Raw genomic sequence first — 15,186 nt, forward strand, 5'->3', positions numbered from 1 at the left:
CTTTCAGCTTTAGCCAACAGCATTCATCTGTGTGCGATGCTTTTCTGTTGCCCCAGTCAGTACCTTCCTTGTTCTGGCTTATATCTTCGTTGGCATGGATGGGCCCTGAGCACAACTTCCTGTGGTCTTCAATAAATGTAGCTACTGGGCTGGAGAGATGGCTCAGTGGTCTAAAGCACCTACTTAGAACAAGCAACGCACATGGACCACGGTTCAATCCCCCAGCACCACATGCCAGCCAGCCCCGCCCCCTGGTGGGCTGAGCTGGCCACATACACACACACACACACAAATAAATAAATAAATATTAAAAAAAAAATAAATGTAGCTACTTACTACTTACTACTGGGTGTATTCTTGGCAGTTCTTTCCTTGCCATACACAAGAATTTGAACTATTATTGACTTATTAAACTATGACATCTATGAGACACCACACTCCAGTTCTTCGGTATTAGTGGCCCTCAGAATCTCAGGCCCTTGGTTCAGGGTGGGGGAGGGGTCTTTGGTGAGTGGTGAGACTCACATGGAAGCCAATTTGTCCTGTTAGGTAAAATGTAACTTGGGGAGGGATTGATTTGGGTGTATTATTTACTTTTCTCTTGTTGCTGAGACAAAATATCCAACATCCAAAGTAAAGTAAGGAAAAGTCTCTTTAGTTCACAGTTTGAAGAGGTTTCAGTCAAAAGTCAGCTGGCTCCAAGGCAGGTTGGTATGGCACAGGTGGAGAGAACAAAAAGGGGAAAGAATAAGCTACTTTTCCTCCCTTATATTGTAAGCAAGCTACCCCAGCCAGTGGGGTTGTAGCACTTACTCAATCTCCATGCCCTCCTCCTGCTCAGGTTTAGGATGAATACAAAGTAAGGACTCTTCCCCCTGCTGAGTCACTTAAACTTCCAAGCTTCTCAAATTGACACAATGAACAGCCAGGATGTAGAACTGCTGAGCTACTTGGTTAAGCTTCTAGACCCTCAAGTTGACACAATGTATCAACCATAACAGTGGGACCGGTAGCAGATTTGTCCAAAGGTGGTGTAGGAAACTGGTAAACTCAAACTCAGCTTTACCCATGCCTTAGGTTGTTCAGGCTGTTGTAACAACATACAGAGACCTTATAAACAATGGGAAATTTATTACAGCTGTGGAGGCCAGGAAGTCCAAGGTCAAAGCATGAGTATATTCTGTCTGGGGTAGGTCCTATTCCTTGATCAGATGTCTTTTTCCTGTGTCTTTGTGTAATGGGAAGGGAGAACCCTAGTCTCTTCCACTCCTTGTAAGAGGAACTAATATTCTTCTTGGAGGCATTCCCTTTGTGACCTAGTCTCCTCCCAAATACCCCACTGCCTAACAGCATCTCATTTGGTCTCAATGTATAAATGGAGGGGGGAGAGGGCCACAAATACTCAATCCATGGCATTTTGTGACTTCCTGATGACCAAGTTGGGGTGAGAGACCTCCCATGTTTCCTGGAGAGAGAGACAGGTATCATGAGGGAAATAAGATTCTGGACTCAAAGGGTGCTAAGGATTACCCCAACTCATGTTTTATAGGTGGAAAACCTAAGGGCCCCAGGATGGGGAGCCTGCTGGCCAAGGCAGAAGTGGGTAGAGTCAAGCTCATGTCCGCTATGGGGAGTGAAGCCTGTGGGAGCACTTGGCAACATTGGTAATAGTAAAATGACCACTCTTTCATGTATTCTTTCATCACTGGCATCATCTGTGAGCAGGAGGAGAGGCCCAGGACATTGTCCTGCCCTTAGGCCAATGTGCTTGGGTAGTGGAATAGGTTGCCGAGGGAACAAAGAAATACCTGGAGATGGTGTGAGAGACAAGGCATGTTAAAGTATCAACAGGGAAGGACAAGAGTAAAGGAGACTGGCTGCAAAGAAAGGTAGAGTCCAGGGGCAGAGGGCTGGGCAGTTTCCACAAGGTACGAGGAATTGTGCCATGGTGATGAGCTGGACTAGTAATAACTAGAAGATCCAGGGGTGGTAGGCTGGACAAAATTCAAAAATGATACTTGAGGGACATGATGTCAGATGTTCAAGTTTTTCTTGGGGATGATACAGAGACCAAGAACTATGAGGCCAGCAGGGTGATGATTTCATAGGGAGAAGAGATGAGTACAAACTTCACAGAGAAAAAGGGGCTCAGTACCAAATTTCCCAGACCTGCCAGCTATGCCCCCCACCCTGAGTGCATCTAAATTAATAGTTGTATTTTCAGTCAGAACGAGGTCATCTCTAGACTGCATTTTGAATTAAAAGTGTCTGCCCATTAACCACAAGCTGGTGCTGTGGTAGACTGCTGCCCAGTCCTCTTGGTTTTGCTTGTCCTTTAAAGATCTCAGCTAATGAAGAGGCAAATTATAGCTTAGTCTGCATTTCTATTTTCATGTTGTTGAACTGTTTTCACATATTTAGCTCATCATTTTGTACTTGTTTAACTGTAATGCTACATTTTTTGGTCTAATCTCTTTCCTTTTAAGAATTATATATTAAAATCTTCTATTTACATCAAGGACTTCTCCAGAGATCGTTGAAGGTGTCCTTAGAGAAACTGGCCCAGCCTATTGGGAGTCATAAATTTCTTATAGGACTTGATTAACATTCAGAAAAAATATATATACTTTTCATTCTCGTATACCATCCAATTTCACACACTCTTGGCCCCATGTGCACCTATCATAGTTGAGGTCATATGCTATTTTCGAGTTTGCTGCTTGCATCTTCAGGAGAGTCCTGCAGGGAGAGGAGCCAGCACTCAACCCCAGGGGCTTACAGACAAAAAGGCAGCTCCCTCTACACTTCCTGTTTCCAGGCAGGAGCAAGGTGTTTCTGGCTTAGGGGAGCAGTGAGGGGAATGGGATGGTGTCAGTGAGCTCTGAGTTACCCACAAGGCTGTTCTGCTGTCACAGAAGCCCCACTGTAGGCAGTATCTTGCTAGGATCTGACAGGTGATAACATCATAATGGTTTTACTGTGGTGCAAGGATAGGGCAGGGATGTTCCTACACGAAAAGAGTAACCTTCTCAGCTTCTAGAGGGACATACAGATGTTCTTTGCAAAAGGGAGGAGTGTTTCCACAGCTTGTGGCCTCTGTCTCCAGGAAAAGGACTGGTGCCACTCACAAGGTGGTAGAGACTGCAGCCCACACTTGGTCATAAATTTAGGACAAATCTTCTCTGAGCAATTGTGAAAGTAGGTTGAAGGCAGATGTGGGGAGGTGGGGACATAGAGGCCGAGGGCTCCAGTAAGTCAGAGGATAATGGTTCTCATACTCTGGTACAGCTCAGAATCTCTTAGAGGATTTGTGGATGGCCTCACACACTCGTTAGGAAGTCTGTTGTCAAAAAGACTAAATATGACAAGTGTTTAGGGTGTGGAGACAAGAGAGCCTCTGTATACTGTTGGTGGGAATATAAATTAGCACAGCCATATGGAAAATAGCAGGGAGCCTCTCAAGGCATGAAACATAGAACCACCATATATTCCAGCAGTCCCACCTTAGGTATTTAGCCAAATTGAATTGAAATTAGGATGTTGAAGAGATATCTGCACTCTCATTCAATGCAGTATTCTTGAAAATAGCCAACATAGGGAAACAAAAGTATCCATCTGTGAATGGTTGGATAAATATATACTTACTTATTTATATATTTCTGCTGTCATATTCACACAGCACCAGCCCCTGTTTAACCTTTAAGAAAGAAATCCTGCTGTTCATAACATCAGTTAGACCAGAAGACATTATGTTAAATGCAATAAATCGGGCACAGAAAGACCTAACACTGCACGATTCTACTTACAAAGGTATGGAAAAGACTCAGTTTATAGGTGAAGAATAGAAGGGTGGCTGCCAGGAGTTAGGGAGAAGAAGAAATCAGGAGCTGTTGGTCCAAGGGTATGAAGTTTCGGTTAGGCAGGATAAACAACAAGATCTAATATACAGCACACTTTCATTGATAGCAAGTGAATAAGCACTCAGAGAAGAACAAAAATGTATTCCAAATGAAATCATATCATGATACCTTATACAGTATATACTCATTTATATATCCAGTGGTTATTAACACTGTATTACATACTTGCAATTCTCAGAGAGTAGATCTTACACAGTTTCACAAAAAAACTATGAGGTTCAACATATCAATACTTGATGAAAAATACCTGTTCCATGTTATGCCTAAGATGTTTGATATTCAGACAGATAGTGAGGTTAAGCTTAACAGCCTAGGTTGTATGATAATAACAATAAACTTATCTTCTGGGGGGTTAACAACCTAAGTTTGCAGACCAAAATTAGAGAAAAAGGAGGGCCGCAAGGAAAGCCAACATTTTGGCCCTAGCCTTCCAAGGTCAATTAAGACTCAGGACATGGGAGAACTTGTACTATAACGTCATGTAACTCAGTAGTGTCCCAAATTTTCTGATCAAGGAGATTATGGGGCCAAAGAGTGTGCCTAAAGATGATGTAGAGTGTGCCTAAAGAGAGTCACATGGAGAGAAAACATTTTCTCAGGCTTTCATATAGAGCACATTGACCAAGCAATGGCCGTGACTCATCCACATGGCTGACACTGACAAAGGTTCTACAATCTGAGGTACAGGATCTCAGGATAAATCCTGAGGGGATTTCACTGACCTTATCAGACCCAAAAGCTACAAATCTTGTTGCATAGGTCTTGCTTTATCTTGTTCTTAACCATCCAGCAGAAAAGTATAAAAACGAAATATAAGAAGTAAAGCCATGCTGTTATGTTGAGCTGTAGGGGACTCAGGTCAACAATTTCTGACATTGCCAGTCAAGCGGAAGACCCAATACTATTATGGACTACTGGACTCTTTTAGAATATTTTGCTGAGTTTGCACACCTATAATATTCAAATAACGGAACTAAACAAAAAAAGGGGATACAGATGAATGTCCATTTTGTATCCGTGTATTCAAAGTGGTTAGGATAGATATATAGTTACATTCTCTTAATGAATAGAGGGATTTGTTCTAATAGTGTTTGTAAACAGGATATCTTGTACAGCAATTAACCACTAGGAAGAATGTATGCAGTGTTAATTATTGAAACTGTCCTATCAATTTTGTTTGAAACTGTCTCATTGCTATTTGTTTCCCAATAAAATTATGGGAAAAAACTATGTGAGGTGATATGTTAATTATCCTTAATATTATTATCATTTCAGAAATGTTTTACTTCACAAATATGGATAATTCTTGTCAATTATAGCTCATTAAACCTGGAAAAAACTTGTTATATGAAGCCTAACAAAGGGCTTAATGATTATATCCAGTGTTTTTTCACACTAGTCCAAATTTGCCTGTGCTTGCGCATTCTCTCTCTCTCTCTCTCTCTCTCTCTCTCTCTCTCTCTCTCTCTCTCTCTCCCTCTCTCTCATATTTCACTATGTAGCTAAGTCTTCAACTCACTATGTAGCCCAGGCTGCCCTTGAACAGACTGATCCTCCTGCTTTAGCTTCCCACATTTTGGGATGACAGGTGTCTGCCAAAGTGCCTAGCAAATTTTCCTGTTCTTTCATTTATGTATTTGGTACAGGGTCTCACTACACAACGCAGACTCATAGTGATCCTCCTGTTTTCAGCCTCCCCAGCACTGGATTATACATATGTACTACCACACCCAGACTCATTCACCAGTTCAGCGTGCCCTGGGGGCAGGGCCAGTGAAGCATGCTGGATGGGGAATCAAACCCTGGTCTGTCTGCTTGCCAAAGCAGGCACTTAGTCCACTGAGCTATCTCGCTAGCCCATTTTTCCTGTTCTTAAATTTAAAAATTAAAAGGTGCGTAAATATCCCCATAATCAACACTTAGTATTACTAAATTTACTATTGCTATTTATTATGGTTTGTGTCTAGCTGTCCTCTCAAAGCCTTATGCAGTCATTTGGGTGGGCTTCTAGGGTTTGTGATTAATTAATGATCCAGTGCTGGAATGATGGGTGTGAATGCTACACCCACGGATAGTCTGAATGCTATACAAGGGAGGGAGAGAGGCTTGTTTTCTGCTGAAGCCACTACTGCTGCTACTGCTCCTTCCACTGCTCCTCCCCCCTTTTTTTTAATCTATGAAAGTCTCTAGTTTATTATCTTTCTTTATGGCTGAGTAGTTTTCCATTGTATATTTTATTTTATTTTTTTATTGAGAAATAAATATAAATGAGACAGTTTTATAGCTGATTAATAGGACAGTTTTGGTAATCAATACATTGTACATTATCTTCTTTTTTTTTATTCCCCCCTTTTTTTTTCATTGTTATCTTCTTAGTGGTTATCCATAGCACAAGAAGCAGACAGGATATTCTGTCCAAACACTGTTAGTACACTTCTTCTCATTGAATTAAGCGAAAGTAGCTGTAAACCTATCCTAACTATTTTGTATATATAAATACAAAATGATCTTTCCTTTGTATCCTTTTCTTTTTGTCCTGGCAGAGGTGAATATTCTATTGGAATCTAAATACTATAGGTGTTTGAATTCAACTAAACATCCTAACACTATCTAGCAGTCTATAATATTAGTGGGTTATCCTCAGAAGTTATTGACTTGAGCCTTTTACAGCTCATTGTATTAATATGGCTTTACTTTATATACCTTGTTTTTGTACTTTTCTGCTGGATGGTTAAGACCAAAATATAGCAAGACCTATATAACAAGAAATGTAACTTTTGTATCTGATAAGGTCATCCAAGTACTCTCAGGATTTATCCTGTAGCCCTGTACCACCCTTTGTACATCCTTTTGTCAGTGTCAGACATGAGGATGAGTCACGGCCATTGCTTGACCAATGTGCTCTCTGTGAAAGCTTGAGAAATTTTTTTCCTTTCCATGTGACTCTCCCCAGGCTCACTTTAGATCATCAAACACATTCCTCTGTGGCTCCATAATCTTCTTGATCAGAAAATTTGGAGCACAACTGAGTTACATGTTGTTACAGTACAGGTTCTCCTGTGTCCTGAGTCTTCACTGACCTTGAAAGGTTAGGGCCAAAATGTTAGCTGACCTTGCAACCCTTCCTTTTCTCCAATTTTGACCTGCTAACTTAGGTTGTTAACCCTCCAGAAGAGAAGCTTATTATTAACCTGCAATATATGCAGTTCGGTTTACCCTATCTGTCTAAATATCAAACATTTTGGTATAACATGGAACAGGTATTTTCCATCATATATTGATATGTTGAACTTTGCTCCTCCCTTTTGCTCTTGCTGTTTTCTGCTGCCATGAACTGCTGTCCTCTGCCATGTGCCACTCTCTACCTTACAGCCAGTTGAGTATGGACTGAAACTTCCATAAACTGTAGCTAAACAAACTTTCCTTAATTCTGGGTGTCAGGTATTTTGACCCCACAGTGAGGGAAAAGTAACTAAGACATTATTCAGTAAGAAATTGGTAAATATCTTGCTCTTAATGATTGGCTAACATGTTCTGTTCAGGCCCATTTCAATAGCCTCTCAGCCAAAGGTTGTCTCCACCTCCGCAAGGACATAGCGCTGCTTTTTCAGGGTACCCTTAGCATGCATCAACAGCTTTGGAGGCTCATACCCTCTTTGCAGATAAGTTCTCCACTGCATCCACCTTCTCCAAGAGTACAGGTGTGACTATACAGTGACAAATTCCTCCTCCAGTGGGGTTCATTATGAGTCCAAAACCTTCCAGTCTTTTGGGGTTCTGATGGTGGCATATGTGTATGATTTTTACTTACTGATGAAATAGTAAGTGTTCTTGTTATTGCCATTTGAGAACCCTTTACTACAAAGACCTGGAAACCTCTTCTTAAGACTCCTTGAGAAGCAGTTTGATCTAGGGCTTCTGACATAATAAAGTGCTACTCTCTGCTTCACTCTGGATGTCACTAAAATGATAATGGCTGGTTTTCTGTGGGGTTATCCAGGCAGTAGAGGCTAAGTATGCTTGGGGTCATGAACTAGCATTCAACAAGCACATCATAGCTACCAAAGCCTGTTCAGTATGGGAACAACCAAACCCTGCACCATCTGGTGAAGCTGAAGACTCTACTTTCCAATAAGGTCACATTTTGAGGCTCTGGATGGTTGTGGACTTCTGGAGGACACTATTTTCTGAATATAATATTTGGGTTTTTATTACGTTTATTGAGAAACAAATACCAATGAAAGTTTCAAAACAGGTTAGTAGGACAGTTACAATAATTCACACATTGCATATTGTTGTCTTTGTAGTAGTTATTCATAGTAGAAGATGCAGACATGATATCCTGTCCAAACACTATTAGTACAAGTCTTTCCTCTCATTGCCTGACTATTTTGTATATACTGATACAAAATGGTCCTTTTGTATCCCCTTTTTTGTTTAGTTTTGTCAGAGATGGGTATTCCATTGCCATTTAAATATTGTAGGTGAGTGAATTCAACAAAATAATTCAATATAGTCCAGTAGTCCATAATACTAGTGGGTTATCCATGGGACTGGTAATGTCAGAAGTTGTTAAAACTTGAACCCTTTACAGCTAGCATATTAATATGGCTTTACTTTTTATACTTTGTTTTTATACTTTTGTGCTAGATGGTTAAGACCAAGATAAAGCAAGACCTATATAACAAGAAATGTAACTTCTGTGTCTGACAAGGTCAGTCAAATCCCCTCAGGATTTACCCTGAAACCCTGTACCACATTTTTTAGATCTTTTGTCAGTGTCAGCCATGTGGATGAGCCACGGTCATTGCTTGACCAACTTGCTCTCTGTGAAAGCTTGAGAGAATGTTTTCTCTCCCTGTGACTCTCCTTAGGCAAACTGTACATCATCAGTCGCTTTCTTCTGTGGCCCCATAATCTCCTTGATCAGAAAATTTAGGACACCACCGAGTTACAGGATGTTACAGTAGCCTGTAACAACAGCCCCTCAGCCAAAGGTTGTCTCCACCTCTGCGGAGACATAGCACTGCTTTTCCACAGTATGCTTAGCATGCCTCAACAGCTTTATATTTAAGTGGATGCCACTTGAAGATATACTCATAAGTATAAGGATAACAGGTTCTCTTCTGTCCTGAGTCCTCATTGATCTTGAAAGGATAGGGTCAAAATGTTGTCTGTTCTTGTAGCCCTTCTTTTTCTCTAACTTTTGGTCTAGAAACTTAAGTTGTTAACCCTCCAGAAGAGATGCTTAATGATATTTTTACCCTATAACATAGGCAGTTGAGCTTAACCTTATTATCTTCTATCAAACATTTTAGACATAACATGGAACAGGTATTTTCTATCAAGCATTGTTGTTAAGCTTTAAATTCCTACAGAATGTAAAGAAAAAAATAATAAAATATATAAAAATAAGAATAAACAATTACATATTTTTACACAGATATTTAGAAATCTAACCATGTACAGCATTGTATCAGGACAGTCCTATGACATCTTTTTTCTTGTCTCTTGTTTTCATTATTACCCCCCTCTTTTAAAACAAACATTTGCTTGAGTGACAGTATGGCAGTAATTGGTATGACATGACACACAGTACATATTCAGGAGACCAGAATGACAAGTATTCCACGCATGATCCTACTATTACACATTGCTATCTTCAGTGCAGTTGCTTAGTTCAAAAGTATCAGCATATATAGTCAGGATGAGAATCCTACCAATTAACTGCTAGTTTCAAAAACCTGCTGAAGATTCTCAGGATCATTGTCTTAACCATCTTGTGCATATAAATGTATGGTTTTGCCCCTGTCATGTTTTTCCTAGCCTTTCTCCTTGCCCTCTCTTTATTGTTTAATCCTTAAGTTCTTGCTTTCCTTGTAATTGTCTTATACCTTTCTATTTTTATTTCTTCTTTTGAGTTTTTACACTAGGAAGACTATACAATATTTACATATGTGGGTCTGGTTTATTTCACTTATGAGTATATCTTCAAGTGGCATCCACTTAAATATAAGGGTTTCGAGTTTATCATTCTTTATAGCTGAGTAATACTCCATTGTATAAAAATACATCTTTTTCATCCATTCCTGAGTACAATATTTGTATGCCTTGAGATCCAGTCCATCTGCAGGCATGGTATAATTTAAAATCTGTAGGCATGGTATAACTTAAAATACTTCTTTATCAAGGCTGGAGAGATAACTCAGCAGTCTAAGTGCCTGCCTGGAAAGCACAAGGAACTGGATTCAATCCTCAGTACTGTGTGCCGTGCCAGCCCCAGAACTCTGGGCACACCGTGCAATTCACTGGAACCAGGATTGGTGGCGCATGCCTGTAATCCCAGCACTGGGGAGGCTGAGACAGGAGGATCACTATGAGTCTGAGCTGCATAGCAAGACTCTGTACCAAATAAGTAAATGAGTAAGAGATTAAAAAAATTTTAAATACTTCATCATCCTTTTAAAGTTCAGGGAATCAGAAGTGATGAGTCATCTTTTATTATTGATGCTACAATGTATATCTTGTCTATTCTTTGTTAGTTGGCTAGAGGTCTATAGGTTTTATCAATCTTTTTTTTATTTAATCAATCTGTTTTGAACAATCAGCTTTTGCTGATTGTTGCATTGATTTTCTTTTGTTTCTCTGTGTTCTCAATTTAATTGATTTGGCTTTTTATTTTTTGTGCTTGCTTTGGATCTGAAATGTCTTTTATTTTCCTAGGATTGATACCCAGATTATTGATTTTAGATTTTTCTTCTTTTCTTATGTATATACTTAATGCTTTTCATATCATTATGAGCTGTGATCAAAACTACAGTAAATGCATTGCTGAAAGATAAGCTCATAAAAACATGATGGGGAATGCACCAACAGAGAGACAGTGAATGCACCAACAAAACGACAACCACCTAAAAACATGACAGTGTATCCTTATCCACCTTATTCCCCAGATCTGGCACAGTGCAACTTTTGGCTCTTCCCCAAAGTCAAAATGACCATAAAAGGCAAAAGTTTTGCATCCGTTGAGGACATTGAGGCAACCATAATAGTGCAACTAAAGACACTCACTACCAGAATTACTTTGAAAGTGGCAATAAGAATGGGATAAGTGTGTTCAAAGCAAGAATGAATTATTTTTAAGAGTATTAATGGTAATATGTCCTTTCTTGTAATAAATTTTTAAAAATTTAAACATTCACTATATTTTCCAATCACATCTGTACTTTTCATGACTTATTCTTTTAAGGGGTTGGTACTAGGGATTGAACCTAGAACCTTCACACTGAACAACATCACCAGCTCTTTTTTAAGACAGGGTCTTAATAAATTGCTATGTTGTCCAGCCTAGGCTCGAACTTACGATCTTCTTGACTCAGTTCTCCAGAATAGAGATTCTAGGCATGTGAAACCATACCCTGCTTCTTCTAAAGTTATTGAGGCTAATCCAAAAAGGCTATTAAATACTCCCTTTTTCCAACTATGTGTCTATATAAGGTTGAATTATTTTTCATAAATTCAGTGAGGGTGGTATAACAGTTTGAATGCAGAAGCATATAAGAGAATCTAGGTATGCTCTATTAAAGAGATTTGCAAAAATGTAAAACAATGGCACTCTTGTCACATTTCTGTCTTGTATTAGAAAATGTAATTGTTTTCATTAAAGCATATTTTCTATTCTTTAAAAATTTATTCAGACTAATTTTATGTTAAAGAATGTGTCTGTTCTTCCTTGACACATATTCCAGAAACCTAAGGATTTCCTTAGAGCTTCCTGTAACAGTGTTTCACTGTTCTGAGAATATGATGGAGCCCACTGACGTACTCCCCAGAACATGAAGTTCATATATAAACAAATCCATAAAATACTTGTGAGCTAGATTAGGCAGTATGAAGAGAAAATGAAGAATGCCAGTTTCTTCCCTTTATGCTTATAAAACTTTTGAATGCATTTCAAAGGGGGAAGGTAGGGGCTCTAGAACCCCACAGGATAAGGGAAATTATGAGCCAGCCATTTATCCTGGCAAAATCCCTTTTATCAATTAATCTACATTAGTTACAGAAGTAGTTATGGTCAGATAGATGGCTAGTGAAAGTTACCATCTCATTACAAAGGCCATGAAAACCTAGTTAAGATTAGAAAATTGATGAGGTAGTCAGTGATTAGAATGATGCTCAAACAGTCAGATACCAAGTTGAAGTGAGACCCCAAAGAGAAGGCTCATTATTGTCTAGTCATTCAGAGTGGGAACATTTGCTCCAATATAGGATTCCTCAATATCCCCAAATCATAGCAGTCTGAAAACAGTTCTAAACAAATGGAGGGAAAAACCTAAAGGTACTTGGCCTTCCACTCGAGGCCTCTTTGCTGGAACAAAACCAGTAATGAAAGACTAGAGAGGCAAAACAAGGGCCGAGATAGCTATCCCCATAGGGACACTGGGACTGTGGCTAGGGAAGGGGAGAAAGCATTATCAGCCTGAGCCCCCTATCCCTCCACACTTTCCTGATTAATGTAAGTTCTTATAAAAGCCTATACCTGGCACCACTAAGCTGTCTGCTTCTGGCTCAGATACTTCCTCCAAACCTAAACTTGTTTCCTTTGATATAAACTCTCTGAAATATAGTTTTTGGCATTAGGGATTCAACTCAGGGAGACCAATGTACTTCCCCTACCCTTTAAAAAAAGTTGTTGGTTTTTTTTTTTAAATCTTGAGACAGAGCCTTGCTAAGTTGTTGCAGTAGCCTTGAACTTGTGATCTTCTGCCTCAACCTCCTAAGTCATAAATTATGTTTTGCTAAAAGCTTTTACTAAAATCAAACACTTGTAAGATTTTATTCTTGGGGCTGGGGAGATGGCCCAGTGGAATAAGTGCTTGCCTGGCAAGCGCAGGGGCCTGAGTTCAATCCCCACTTCCACCAGAAAAAAACTGAATTTGAGGACAGTTGAGTGTGCTCTCTGGCTACGGATTTCAAAAACTAGCCCTCCAAAAAAAAAAAAAAAAGATTTTATTCTCTTACCTGTGGTTCAGTAAGATAACAAAATTCTGGTAAAAGATTTTCTACATCTTTTGTAATCTTTATATTTCTTGATTCTGATTTCTCTAATTAAAATGAGTTCGAGTTATAGATGAGGCTTCTAAATATTTAGGACACAGAGGAGTTTCTAATCTTGGGTGACTATAGCAACATATAGTGAGCTCTGACCTCTCCATGGAAAACATCCCCACTCTTATCAAAACAGAGAACACAAAGGGTTGCCATGGAGACCATTATGTTTCAGACCTAGAACTGAATCACATCACTGGCCAAATCTTATTCACATGGGTGAATCTAGACTTAACAGAGGCTTTAAAATAGAGATTACCTATACACCAGATCAGAAAAAGAAACATACTGGTAAACACAATGTCAATGTTTCTCTCCATGTGAGTTCTTTGCTATAAATTCATAGCTGACCTCTGGTGGAAGAATTTCCCACATTTACTACATCTATAGGGTTTCTTCATTGGATATACTTTCCACCACATCAGAGGCTCTTAATTGGGATAGGAAGGTTTGACATCACCGTTTTTAGTATTTCCCTTCTCTCTGTGTTCTTTGATGTGTGGAAATGGTTTATACCAGGTCTTCTTGCATTCACTAACTACATAGTGTTTCTCCCAAGTGAACTGATTAATGAGGTATAAGCTATCACAGAAGGATTTCCCACATCCATTCCATTGTTGACATGCTCTTTCCTGATGTTCACTGAGAGAAGACCAGAGTGCAAGATGGCAATACGTTGGTTCAGTTTGTGAAGAGAAGGGGATCTTAGAAGCAGTGAGTTCTGTGTCGACAGCAGTCCAACACATGCACATCTCCTGACATCTCAATGTAAATAACTTTTGTAGCCAAGGTCAATACTGGTCATTGAAAATAACTTATATAACTAAGTTTACTACTGCATATAGCCAGTCTCAATCACTGTGTCAGCTCGCCCCAGGGGCAGGACCTGCACAGCACACAGGGAATGGAATCCCCACCCCTGCATCTGCTTAAGCAGGTGCTTTAATCTGCTGAGCTATCTGGCTGGCCCTCTCCCCTGGGTGTATTCACTAGTGTACAGTAAGTTTTGATTCCTGATCAAATGGTTTCTCATACTTATAAATAGGTTTTTTCTCTCTGTGTGAGATCTCTGATGTACTCAAGTCTTTTGGGAGAAAGATTTTCCACATTCACTACACTTGTAAGTCTTCTCTCCTGTGTGTTTTCTTTGATGTTGACATAGTGCTGAGTTGTGGTGGAAGGTTTTCTTACCTTTAGAATATTTGTGTGATTGCACTCCTGTTTGAATTCTTTAACATAAAGCCAGGGCAAGATGATGGTAAAAAGATTTCTCATCTTCAGTGCATTCATCAGGCCTTGTGTTCTCTGCTGTATTGTGAAGTTGGTCTTCAGAGAAGTTTCTCATACATACTGTCCTGGTGGCATTTCCTTCCTAGGTTAATTCCATGGTATTTTCCTCAGAGGACTCATTTACCACTCAAGCTTTCTTACATTCATTAAATCTGTAGGGATTCTCCCTTGGTTTTGTTTGTTTGTTTGTTTTTTGTTGTTGTTAAAACAACTCAGGAAAATAAGATTCCGGTTTATTGTTGGACAATATTGTTTCACACATACATCAAACAGGCCAATAAATAAACAGCAACTTCATAGACAAAAAAAGGAAAAAAAGAAACCTTTTATCTTTGGCTTTTTTAACCATCTCATACAAACCTACTTACAGTACAGCTAAGTACATACACACAAAAAAGTTACTGTAATGCTTGGAATAAGATTTTTTTGTTGGTGGTGTTTTTTTTTTTTTCAAGGTTTTTTTTCTCCTTTGAGATTACAGTGAACATGGTCACACCACAAGTAGAGGGGGGTGGCAGGGAGATGGCTCAGTAGAATAAGCACTTCCCTGGCAAGCACAGGGGCCTGAGTTCAATTCCTGGTTCTGTGGATCATCAAAACTGGCTGACTCCTAACAACATGTACAAAAATAAAAAATACAAATTTTCCTTTTTAAAGTACTTTTAAGAAAAAAAGCAGGGCTTTGGAAGTTTTGGTTTTTTCCTCCCTGTTGCAAATTTGCGTGTGGTTTTGGTGGCGTGGTGGTGCAGAGTTGTGTCTGCTGGTGGCGCTTCTGCGACCTGTGAACACCTCTCTACTAGAAAGTGACCAACGTTTAGATTCTGAGACGGGAAGTGGAGGGTGAATAGGTCACGGTGGCCTTTTTTTT

General features: G+C 39.5%; 1 pseudogene; it reads right to left on the reverse strand.

Moving 5' to 3' along the window:
- Window positions 1–15,106: 15,106 nt before the first annotated feature.
- The window catches only part of LOC101581826, a 590-nt pseudogene continuing 510 nt past the window's right edge, over window positions 15,107–15,186 (reverse strand).

This window comes from Octodon degus, unplaced genomic scaffold, assembly GCF_000260255.1.
Source record: "Octodon degus isolate 3935 unplaced genomic scaffold, OctDeg1.0 scaffold00081, whole genome shotgun sequence".
Classification (NCBI taxonomy): Eukaryota; Metazoa; Chordata; class Mammalia; order Rodentia; family Octodontidae; genus Octodon; species Octodon degus.